The sequence below is a fragment of the Gymnodraco acuticeps genome, unplaced genomic scaffold (genome assembly GCF_902827175.1).
Source record: "Gymnodraco acuticeps unplaced genomic scaffold, fGymAcu1.1, whole genome shotgun sequence".
Classification (NCBI taxonomy): domain Eukaryota; kingdom Metazoa; phylum Chordata; class Actinopteri; order Perciformes; family Bathydraconidae; genus Gymnodraco; species Gymnodraco acuticeps.
In genome coordinates this window covers 32,000-45,235 of record NW_022990200.1, presented here as the reverse complement: position 1 = coordinate 45,235, position 13,236 = coordinate 32,000, and the positions used below count along the sequence as shown (strand labels likewise).

At 44.0% G+C, this 13,236-nt stretch overlaps 1 long non-coding RNA gene across 1 annotated transcript; it reads left to right on the top strand.

Moving 5' to 3' along the window:
• The first annotated feature begins 8,517 nt into the window (after positions 1-8,517).
• On the top strand, positions 8,518-11,655 carry LOC117547458. Its single transcript, XR_004569190.1, has 2 exons — positions 8,518-8,997; positions 10,838-11,655. It is a non-coding gene; the product is annotated as an uncharacterized LOC117547458 (long non-coding RNA).
• The last annotated feature ends 1,581 nt before the right edge of the window (positions 11,656-13,236 follow it).

Below are 13,236 nucleotides of genomic sequence, written 5' to 3'. Positions count from 1 at the left end.
CCCCCCTCTCCCCCTCTCTCCCTCCTGCAGCTGCAGCTCGGTTATAAAGCTGTTAAAACACAGGAAACGCAGTAAAACGGATCGAGAAAATAGCGGGAGGGAGCGGAGAGGAAAGTCAACGGAGAAGAGAGGAGAAGTTCAGGCTTTACTGCGGTTTACACAGAAACACTTTAATAAAGATGCAGGTTTTCTGGGTTTGTAAAGTTTAAAAAAGTTAATGGTGAGATGTTGAATGAGGAATTATATTGTTTTCCTCGGTTATGTAACTTAAAGAGGCCCTATTCTGCTTTTGACCCTCTCCTGTTGAGTGAGGTTTTAGTGCATGTAAATGGTCTCCAGAGGCTAAAATCCCTGTTTCTGTCCCACTGCCTGAAACGCCTCCATTGGACTCTTCCAGAACATATAGAGACAACACTATGGAACAACCGCGCTCCTATTGGCTAGCGCTCCAACACATTGTACGTGATAGGCTAAAGGGGCGGGACATCTCTAAGCTGTGGACCAATCACAACACAGCCTTTACTGAGTGGGTTATTTGTCGTTTGAAAAGGAAAATATTTCTAATCATTTTTAACTCATTTTGAGATATTAGCGGGAATATTTTTTTTTCTTCAAACGTCTCCTGATGACTCTCCCTGATTTCTTGTGTTTAGCCAGAACACCATCAGCCTCCGTGCACCCTTCACTTTAATCTCAAACTCATCTTCCTCATCTCCTCTTCATCCCTGCATTGCGTGTGCAGTAAGACCAGAAACATCAAAGCTTCTTGTTGACAGTCTGAAAAGTGACGGAAAGGAGGGTTTCATCCCGGGTCCTCTCCCGTGTCCTCCCCTCAAACAGGACTAATCCCGCCGGCTTTACAACTTAAAACTTTCCCCCCTCCGGCTCAGGACCTGCGCCAAACAGAAATTAAATAAATGTGGCCCTAAGACGCTTCTCCAAACTTAACCCGCTGACATTAAACATCTCTGACAGAGAGGATCAACGACGCTGCCTTCACTGTCCTCACATCACACGAAACAATATTTACATTCATGAGGTCCTATAACTAGAACTTTAACTTAACAAGTACAAAACCAGTGGTGCAGGGATGAGGTATTTCTGTGTTGGACCCTGAAGGCAGCATCTTCCCTGGTGCAATGGGATTTCTCCATGTGATTTTGGATTATTGCAGAACATAATCTCTGTGTCAAACAAACGTTTATGATACTTACACGTTTGGTTCATCAGGATAATCTCCACGTATTAACACCACTTTATGATTTCAGAACTAAAAAGCTAACGCTAGGCTATAAAGGAACTACAGCACAGTCACATGACTTCACGTCACCACCGCTAAGCTAAAGGAGGCTAATGTTGGGCTATAAAGGAACTACAGCACGGTCACATGACTTCACGTCACCACCGCTAAGCTGAAGGAGGCTAATGTTGGGCTATAAAGGAACTACAGCACGGTCACATGACTTCACGTCACCACCGCTAAGCTAAAGGCGGCTAATGTTGGGCTATAGAGGAACTACAGCACGGTCACATGACTTCACGTCACCACCGCTAAGCTAAAGGAGGCTAATGTTGGGCTATAAAGGAACTACAGCACGGTCACATGACTTCACGTCACCACCGCTAAGCTAAAGGAGGCTAATGTTGGGCTATAAAGGAACTACAGCACGGTCACATGACTTCACGTCACCACCGCTAAGCTAAAGGCGGCTAATGTTGGGCTATAGAGGAACTACAGCACGGTCACATGACTTCACGTCACCACCGCTAAGCTAAAGGCGGCTAATGTTGGGCTATAAAGGAACTACAGCACGGTCACATGACTTCACGTCACCACCGCTAAGCTAAAGGCGGCTAATGTTGGGCTATAAAGGAACTACAGCACGGTCACATGACTTCACGTCACCACCGCTAAGCTAAAGGCGGCTAATGTTGGGCTATAAAGGAACTACAGCACGGTCACATGACTTCACGTCACCACCGCTAAGCTAAAGGCGGCTAATGTTGGGCTATAAAGGAACTACAGCACGGTCACATGACTTCACGTCACCACCGCTAAGCTAAAGGAGGCTAATGTTGGGCTATAAAGGAACTACAGCACGGTCACATGACTTCCCGTCACCACCGCTAAGCTAAAGGAGGCTAATGTTGGTCTATAAAGGAACTACAGCACGGTCACATGACTTCACATCACCACCGCTAAGCTAAAGGAGGCTAATGTTGGGCTACACATTTCAAGGTTTCAGGACTCATTCCTGCACCACTCTATGTGATTGTAATTTTTCCAGCATCTAGATATCTTTGTTATGCCAGTAATTCTTTCTAGGTGCACTAATCATACTTCACTTGTAGAGAATTACACTATATCTACTGGAACCACATTTCTCTTATTGTTTTGACATGTTATACACTGCAGTTCGTACCCGGTTCTTCTCCAGAACTCCCCCCCCCCCGCTCGAGTCAGTTCATTATTTCAGATTTACGGCCTGCGCGTTTGGCCGGCCTCGAGGAGGAATAAAATCCGGCTTTTGTTGGCGCTGCGATCCGATCTCCCTCCTCACACTCTTTCAGTTTAATATGAAGTCCTATCACATCAAGTTTAACAAATAAAATAAAAAGTTCCCCTGTGTGCCAAGAACTCTACTACACACACACACACACACACACACACACACACACACACACACACACACACACACACACACACACACACACACACACACACACACACACACACACACACACACACACACACACACACACACACACACACACACACAAAAGTAACTCAAAAAACTCACAGTAATGTGCAGAATGGATCTTTTCACAATATAATCAGGTTATCATAGCATCTTGCTTTCATCAGTCACATACATACAAGAGCCTTTTAGTATTGATAACAGCACTAAGTTAATGTGAGTGTAGCAGAGTACAAGTATAGATGCCATGGAAATACTTCAAATATGTAAAAAATAAATAAATAAATACTGACGATTATAGGTTAAACACAAGAGTGAATACATGAGTTTGGGGGCTTTTACTTTACTAGCTTAAGTATACTATAGGAACACAAGGATTTTAGCCTTTGCAGACCATTTACATGCACTAAAACCTATAGGACACACTACAGGAAAGTACAAATCTGTAAAGTAACAATGTGCAATATATCCTTTGTAAATAAAGTGGAAGTGTTACGTAGCAAGTACAAGTATCTCAAATGTGCATACATACATGAGTAAATGTACTTAGTTACTGTCTAATTCTGAGTATGAATATGTCAGTGTGTATTGTTTGTGTGTGTGTGTGTGTATTGTTTGTGTGTGTGTATTGACCCACATGTATTAGCCGGCTGTATTTTAAATGGATCAGGCTCCACAGTAATACTAAGTAATGATGGTTGCTCTGTATCGGGCCCTTAAAGCCCTCCCTTTGTGGGATTTCAGTCATTTGAAAATATTTTAAAGAGGCCCGATTGCCCCCAGCTCAGCGGCTCAGAAGCCTTAAAACCCTGCGGCTAAACCCCGGGGTTATGTAAGGTAAAGCCCTAAATCTCACCACGCCTGATGCTACATATTACTGTAATTGCAAATGAAAAAACGACAGGGCGGGGTGGGGTGGGGGGTGAAGAAATGGAGCGAGAGGGGGACTTTAGGGGGTTAAAAGAGGGAGGAATGAAGGGGGGAAGGAAAGGAAGTGAGGGAGGTGTGGGAGGATGGATGGAGCTTCTTTAAAACACTCTCCTCAGATGTCGTGTCTCGTGTGACGCTCGGAGGGAGAACCAGAGCCAGAACTCATGCACTGAAAAGGAAATCCAATAAAACTGCATTCATCAGGCACACATTGAAAAGTAGTACAGCGTAGTTAGCACTGGTTTTAAACTCCTTTTAAACATCATCTGGGACACTTCATTTGATGAATTTGTAATTATTGTATTCTAACTGTATTTGTGATAATGTGTTGTGTCATTTGACTATATTCTCAGATATGCTTGTTGTTTTTATATTATCACTCATGCTTATTTGTGAAGCCGTCTGAGACAAATGTGTTTTGTGATATTGGGCAATATAAATACATTTGAACTGAATTGAAATCATCTGTGTGTACGTTACATCGCCCAGAGGCCACACGTCCAATCACAAGCCTGAGAATATTCCAGAAAGAAGCCCACTATATCTCTCTGTGTGTGTGTGTTTGTCTCTGTGTGTGTGTGAGAGAGTGTGTGTGTGTGTGTGAGAGAGTGTGTGTGTGTGTGTCTATGTGTGTGTGTGTGTTTGTCTCTGTGTGAGAGAGTGTTTGTCTCTGTGTGAGAGAGTGTGTGTGTGTTTGTCTGTGTGTGAGAGAGTGTGTGTGTGTGTGTCTATGTGTGTGTGTGTGTTTGTCTCTGTGTGAGTGTGAGAGAGTGTGTGTGTGTTTGTCTGTGTGTGTGTGTCTATGTGTGTGTGTGTGTGTGCGCGTGTGTGTGTGTGTGTGTGTGAGTGAGAGAGTGTGTGTGTTTGTCTGTGTGTGTGTGTCTCTGTGTGTGTGTGTCTATGTGTGTGTGTGTGCGTGTGTGTGTGTGTGAGTGAGAGAGTGTGTGTGTGTTTGTCTGTGTGTGTGTCTATGTGTGTGTGTCTCTATGTGTGTGTGTTTGTCTCTGTGTTTGTGTGTGTGTGTTTCTGTGTGTGTGTGTGTGTATATGTGTGTGTGTGTGTGTGTGTGTGGGTGTGTGTGTGGTGTGTGTGTGAGGGGTGTGTGTGTATATGTGTGTGTGTGGTCGTGTGTGTGTGTGTGTGTGTGTGTGCACTGTGTGTGTGCTGTGTGTGTGTGTGTGTGAGGGTGTGTGTATATGTGTGTGTGTGTGTGTGTGTGTGTGTGTGTGTGTGTGTGTGGTTGAGGGTGTGTGAGGGTGTGTTGTATATGTGTCGTGTGTGGATGTGTGTGTGTGTGTGTGTGTGTGTGTGTGTTGTGTGTGTGTGTGTGTGTGGTGTGTGTGTGTGTGTGTGTGTGTGTGTGTGTGTGTGTGTGTGTGTGAGGGTGGGTGGATGAGGCTGTTATGATCGCGCTGTGTGATGCAATGCTTGGTGAGCAGATGTAAACAGCTTCAGAGACACGGGGAATCAGGTTCTGACTGTATAAGGAAATTATAAACATGCAAAATTGAAGCTTTTCAAATCTTTAAAGTGTTGATTTATCGTAGTATTTTAGTTACATAGAGAAATAGTGTACTTTGAAGTAAGACAAATAAGTTAATCATTTTCCAGATATAACATTTCTATAAAAAAATAAAAATGTAGTCAGAAAACTAAATATATTCAAATACGTTTCTTTTACAATTATTTTTACAATCTTCATTTTTTCAATCTTTTTTGCACTAAAACTACAACAAAACAAAGTAGAACATGTAACTTTTACTTCTTGCTAGCAGGATAAATGCAAGTCCAACATCTCAGAGCTATCCATCTCATTTGAGACATTTCAGTGTGAACTTTGCCGTTCGTAGAGCCATGCAGATATTCAGAATGAGATGTGTTGAGTTCAAGTGCACAGAGGAATGGTAGAAACGTCTTAAGGAACGCCCGGGGGAATGTTCCCAAACTGGGACCCACGCAGATCACGGCTCTGTAACCCAGTCTGTTGTTCGCCCATTAAACACCATAATGAAATCAAGCCTGCATTACCAGGGGCACCAGGGACGGGATTAAACCTCGCTGTGGATTAGAGGAGACGAGGGTGAGGAAGAGGAGGAGGGTGAGGCTAAACGGAGATCCCTCACCCCGTCTGAGTGTCTGGCCGCCGTCCAACAGGAGGCCAGTCAACAAAAGGGAGTGTGTGAGGAGGAACGAGTGTGTGATGGCTCGGGATGTCAGGTAAAAACGAGCCACAGTTGCTGCTGCTGTGTCGGAGTCAGGAGATCAATAAAGGTTTGCGTTCAGGGCGAACTGACAACCGACAGGTTCTGCTTTTCAATTGCTAAAAACCAGTGGCGAACCGTGGCTATCACAACTGGACCTTCTGTAGACACACCCACCCCCCCGCCGCCGCAAAGTATTAATACGCGTTTCCACAGACAAAGAAGGGTAACATGTCTACCGTCATGGCCTTCGACTGACTCGTTATCTTAAAACAATGAACCGTACAAACTTGGAGAAGGGAAATAAACGATGAAGACATGGGGTTAGGGAAAAGTTCAAAAGCTGCACGAGCATTGGGCAGGGCTCAACGCTAACTTTTAAAAGTGGTTGCCAGGCTGGCAACCAGGCATCAGCTTTTGGTTGCCAAAACTGAAAATACGGTTGCCATTTTTAGTCACCTTATATTTTGAATAATTAAGATACTATACAGTAATACATCAACTTAATAATGAACATGTGACACAATGTTCAAATGCTTTACAATAAGTAATTAACACAATTATTTGAAGCTTAAGGTGTAGGAAACTTGTCCACCCTCAATTGCTGGTATACTAAACACCAGTGGTGCAGCTGCTGTCATGTTCTTCACAGATCCCTCACAAAGGAATTGAGCAAGTCACTAGTTTCTTGGTCATCCGTTGTCTCCCTTTCAAATGTGGGTTTTCTTGACCTCTGTGCTGACCCCCACCATAGATCCACGGGCCCTTCAGCATTGAAGTCTTGACCTCTGTGCTGACCCCCACCATAGATCCACGGGCCCTTCAGCATTGAAGTCTTGACCTCTGTGCTGACCCCCACCATAGATCCACGGGCCCTTCAGCATTGAAGTCTTGACCTCTGTGCTGACCCCCACCATAGATCCACGGGCCCTTCAGCATTGAAGTCTTGACCTCTGTGCTGACCCCCACCATAGATCCACTGGCCCTTCAGCATTGAAGTCTTGACCTCTGTGCTGACCCCCACCATAGATCCACGGGCCCTTCAGCATTGAAGTCTTGACCTCTGTGCTGACCCCCACCATAGATCCACGGGCCCTTCAGCATTGAAGTCTTGACCTCTGTGCTGACCCCCACCATAGATCCATTGGCCCTTCAGCATTGAAGTCTTGACCTCTGTGCTGACCCCCACCATAGATCCACTGGCCCTTCAGCATTGAAGTCTTGACCTCTGTGCTGACCCCCACCATAGATCCACGGGCCCTTCAGCATTGAAGTCTTGACCTCTGTGCTGACCCCCACCATAGATCCATTGGCCCTTCAGCATTGAAGTCTTGACCTCTGTGCTGACCCCCACCATAGATCCACGGGCCCTTCAGCATTGAAGTCTTGGATTGGCCAGACTATTACATTTCTAATGTTAAATAAATGAAAACCATTCACAGTTAAGAATGAGATACTCATCATTAATGCTGTAAATGACCTTTAATATGTCTAACTATATTTTAAAGAGTGTTACCTTTTTATAGAAGTGATTATATTTGTATGCCAATATTTTCTATGGTAAAGTTTTGTTTTGAACTTTTATTTTGGTAGTAATAAGATCGGGACTCTTATTTTGAAGGAACTTTTACCGGAAGTGAATGGACAACGAAACGGAGCAGAATGTACAGACTTTACACATTTCCTCTTTGCTTTCGTTCGGGTTCATTTTGCGCTTTATCAGTTGAATCACTTTGATCATTCGTTTGAGACGTTGAACTTTTTACCCCACAGTCAAACAACTTACTTTGCTTCACCATTTGTTGTAAAACAAACACACGGCACACCGCGTACGTGAGTAAACGTGCATCGCTTTCTGGCTCCGTAATCACACCAATGCACGTGCAACTTAAGTATCAGGTTCCGAATGGTCACTACAATAATTAAATATCACTCTTAATACAACAAATAATTAACATTTATCTATTTTGGGGTGCGCATTTAGCTGTCCTTATTTCTTTATGTTAAAAACTGGTTGCCACTGATGACAACCAAAGGCCAGGAAGTGGGTGAAATGTTTTCTGAATGGTTGCCAATGGCAACCTGGCAACCGTTACTGTCGAGCCCTGTTGGGTAAAGTGGGCTTTATTGTACGTTTCAGAAAGTGTCGAGAAAGGTCACCTCTTTTCACGTAGATTTAGAGAAAGTTAAAGACCCTGATTGACAATCGAAGAGTCCACTTTTACCTCATTAGGTCTCAAATCTCTTTACCTTAATTGTCCTTTTCCCTATTTTGTTTTCAATCGCTGAAAACAAGGCCTCGATGGATTCTCCGCCAATATCCTGTCGTTTAATCACCTGAAACCAGACGATCACAGGAAGCTTTCGAGAGCAACCAGCAGAAAAACGTTCTCAATTAGGGTTAGGTCATCAGCGTAGAGTGTGGGGTGGTTCTTGAGGATGGTATTTATCTAGTAAATACACTTTTTTTAGCTTGGTTATTTAGAAATGGTCAGTTTGTACAGCATGTCACGTGTCACGCTTCTCTTTGACCAATCAGAGCTCAGATGTGCAGAAGAATGCCGTTCAATGCAGTGGAAATGTACGCTTTTCAGTAACGAGGCTTCAATAAACCCTCTGAGCAATCCTTCACCAGGACGAGACAGCGCTACAGTATGTTATTAATATAAGAAATAACACATCTTATCATCTCTATCTGCCCTGCTCGGCTTCACCTCATCTTAGGCATCATCCTGAAACTCGACCCTGTTCTTTTCCTTCTTTGTCTTTTCCACCAGAACCACTGCCAACATGTGATTTCACTTATCTTACAGACTAATGGTCATCTCCCAGTCTCTTCCCTTTCCCTCTCTCTCCTCACCGTGGCAGAGCTTGATGAAGGAAGGAATCTGTATGTTTCGCCTAAGTTTCAAATTCCTCGTCTCGAAAAAAAAAACGTGGAGATGTGGTCTGCTACACACACCTACACAAAAATGCTGCCGTGAAGAAATGCAAACCAAGCAATGCGTTCAAAGAGAGGTTTCTGTTTATTTCATGATGTTTGTTTGTCTCATTTGCAGCACAGACAAACTGCTGCAGTGATTCTCATGCTGAGTATTGAAAACAGAAGACTTCATATGTAGTGGTCCCTGAAGGCAGCATCCTCCTGTTTCCACCAAAAGCTAATGGTATTTTTCCATTGGATTATTACAGAAAGTGATCTCAAAAGTGTATGAATGTTGGGCTGTAAAGGAACTACAGCACGGTCACATGACTTCACGTCACCACCGCTAAGCTAAAGGTGGCTAATGTTGGTCTATAAAGGAACTACAGCACGGTCACATGACTTCACGTCACCACCGCTAAGCTAAAGGTGGCTAATGTTGGGCTATAAAGGAACTACAGCACGGTCACATGACTTCACGTCACCACTGCTAAGCTACCAGTGGCTAATGTTGGGCTATAAAGTTACTACAGCACGGTCACATGACTTCACGTCACCACCGCTAAGCTAAAGGTGGCTAATGTTGGGCTATAAAGGAACTACAGCACGGTCACATGACTTCACGTCACCACTGCTAAGCTAAAGGCGGCTAATGTTGGGCTATAAAGGAACTACAGCACGGTCAGATGACTTCACGTCACCACCGCTAAGCTAAAGGTGGCTAATGTTGGGCTATAAAGGAACTACAGCACGGTCACATGACTTCACGTCACCACCGCTAAGCTAAAGGTGGCTAATGTTGGGCTATAAAGGAACTACAGCACGGTCACATGACTTCACGTCACCACTGCTAAGCTACCAGTGGCTAATGTTGGGCTATAAAGGAACTACAGCACGGTCACATGACTTCACGTCACCACCGCTAAGCTAAAGGTGGCTAATGTTGGGCTATAAAGGAACTACAGCACGGTCACATGACTTCACGTCACCACTGCTAAGCTAAAGGCGGCTAATGTTGGGCTATAAAGGAACTACAGCACGGTCAGATGACTTCACGTCACCACCGCTAAGCTAAAGGTGGCTAATGTTGGGCTATAAACGGGTAGCGCAGTGGTCTGTGCATCTGATCATCAGATCAAGGGGGGTGCTGGGGAACTCCAGTTCGAAACCCGCCCCTGCCGCCACTGCGTCAGGCCGTTGTGTCCTTGGGCAAGACACTTCACCCGGATTTGCTCCTGTGGGTAATGTCCACAGTACATGTATGATATCAATGTGTACTTGTAAAAGCGCCTCGATGACCTCGAGGCGTGAAGATGGACGGTGTGGCGCAGTGCGCTGTGCAATGATCATCAGATCAAGGGGTGAAACCCGCCGCTGCTGCGTCTGTAAAGCCGTTGTGTCCTTGGGCAAGACACTTCACCTGAACTTGCTCCTGTGGGTATTGTCCACAGTGACCATTGCATGTATAAAAAATATGTGTAATGTGTATTTGTAAAGCGCTTTGAGCATCTGGAAAAGCGCTATAATAAATGTAAGGAATTATTATTATTATTATTATAAAGGAACTACAGCACGGTCACATGACTTCACGCCACCAGCGCTAAGCTAAAGGTGGCTAATGTTGGGGCGTGATGACGTTTAGTTGTCTCATTTAGACACTTGTTAGCAACTTCTGTTTTTAAATCCACCAGTGGGGTATTAACTGCCGTATTTTATGTCGTACAAGAAAACTTCAATATCTCTTCAACATTATTTCAACCAGTTAATAAGCAAAAACACATTTAAAGAACCATTGCCTTCCACACGAGGGATCACGGAAAGTGCTAAAACTAATTTAGAATAAGACATATTCCTGCATTATTGTAATGACTCAGAAGTGGCTCATAGGCCTGTTAATGCTTCCCTTCCTGTGTTAACACACCTCCCAAGTGAAGTATTGGCCATTAGAGTTGATTGCTGAGGTTCACACAGATATGGTTTCCCCAGATGTGCAAAATACGCTGAGCCAGCACAGTGAAGTCAAGAGATACCCCTAGCATCTCCGTCCTAACAACATCCTTTTGTGCATTTTATTGTTCCCACAGAGGGTCTGGAGCTCTCTTCAAGTTACAGTAACGCTCATCAGAGAATCCCACTGCGCTCTGGTCTTCCTCCGTCATCTCCTCTCGTCTCATCGGGGCGTTTATGAGGCACTGAGGCGCAGTCCTACATCTGCGGCAGCCATCATCTCGTGAAGGAGGGTCAAAAGATCCAGAGACTGTTTTGGAACGATCCGTGAAAAGGAACGGCTGTGATGTGGGATTCAGAAATGTAATGTGATCTATTCTCGAGATGGGAACTTCACGTTACGAGCAAACGCCGGGCAAAATGTGTTGTTTATCTCCCCGAACGCGTTCAAGTGAAGGGAAATCTCAGCGGGAGGAGGAAGACGCTGTTGGCTGAAACAATTCATCCCAAGAGAGAGTGAACAGACAGCCAAACAAGACGTGGAGCCAAAGGTTCCTTCATTGGAGCCAAGAGAGTTTCAGAGTCCCCAAAGAGACGGGTTTACAAACAAGCGTAGAACAAAGCATAAAGACACTCTCCAAGTTATCATTTTAGGGAATTTTATGGATCGGTTTTCTGATTTTCCGATCAAATCGATCTAATAGCTGATCTGCTCTGGTCACATCTGTGTTTTTTCTATTATTTCCTAATACAACTTGCATCAGTAGTTCTTTAAAAAACTCTATCATAGCGATGCAATATTGGTACTGTAACCCGAAATCCAATCCAAACCTTGTGAATCCGAATTGACTGAATATAAATCCCTGTTATGGAGATAATGTGTATTTGGGCCATCTGGATTCTCTAAGAGGTGAGCGTTGGGCTCTTTTAAAAGCAATAAACGTCTCAAATGTAACTTTGAATTTTAGCATTTTTTGCCTAACTAGCTTGTGTTACATCCAAGGAGCAAATCTAGAACTAACTATTGTTTTTGTTGGGTTACAAACGTCTTGCATTGGATTAGGGGAAGTTTACACTCCAGCAAACGTAACCAGAGTAAACATGATAGCATGACCTTATCGGAAAAACCTGTCCTGTTGAAAAAATAGTGCTGAAAATGTAATTATGCAAGTTGAGCAGCTAGAATGAATATGTCGAAGTAAATGTACAACAAGTAAGCCGAAGATAATCTTATTTATCCAACTCATAACTCAGCTTGATTTGCTAGCTACAGCTAATATAATGGGTTGTGACTGTTGGCATTTCAGCAAGCTTATAGGTAAACAACGGGAAATGATTAGCTTGCTTTTGCATACTTCTGTCTGAACTCAGGGACCAATTGTTCAAAAAATGACTCCTAAGTTAAAGGTTAGCCGTTAAAATGATTGTAAATTGCACATTTGGCAACCAGTACAACAGTCATTTCAAGTTGCAGGCTTAGTAAAAACTTCATTTGGGTCACAAAACAAACTAATTGCATTGCAGCGTGGTCATACTTCTGTTCCTCCTGAAGTTACAAAGAGTCCTTGAATGCTCCAGCGCTGGTTCACAGCTCCAGAGAGACAGAAAGCACTCGTACACTGAAGGAAAACTTACAACAGGAAGTACCTCACCACTGGGAACCCCACCGGGATCGTAAGATGAAATGGAAATAAAAAGAGTGCGGAGAGAGAGAGAACACAGCGAGGGAACGGCTGCTAATGCGTTCTGCAGAAACTGGCTCCTGAACGTTCCTTTAATTGGTACGATCTAAGAACTGGGATCTTTCCATTCCCCCTCTTCCAAGTCTTTCTTCTCGTCTTCCTTTCCTTCTCTTTCTTTCCTTCTCCACTTTCACCTCCAAAAGGAAGCTTGTTGGCAACGTCTTTTTTCTTTCAGATTCTCTGTCTGGGCTGTTTGCCGCTAAAAAGGCATTAACTAGGAAAAGGTTATCGAAGGATAGCCCGACTCTAAATGGACGGATGAACATCTCAATGGATATTTACAATATGGAAAAGATAATGTCAATCATAAATTGGAGCAAATGACTACAAACGGGGAGAAGTGGACTCACTATGTAAAGCCCTGTAGGCCGGATTTTGTGTTCTGCAGAAACCGATCCTGAATGTTCCTTTAATTGGTACGATCTAAGAACTGGGATCTTTCCATTTCAACTTCTTCCCAGTCTTTCTTTCCTTCTCCTCGTTCACCTCCAACAGGAAGCTTGTTGGCAACGTCTTTTGTTCTTTAAACCTCTCTGCCTCCTTTAGTTAGCGAACGCAAGTCAAAGAGGAACCGCAGAACCCGAGTGCAAAACAGCTCCTCGCAGGAAGCCCACCGTGATTATTCCAATCAAAACGGGAGAGTCAGCAGCGTTTTTAAACCAGGCCAGCAAAGCCAAGATCAACGTCAGTGAGGAAACACAGGTGGCGACTTCATGATCACGAGAGGAGAGTTTCCACATGGGCTCCACTTTTAAAACTTCCTGAATGTGCCGCTCACAGTGCCAACAGTCTTT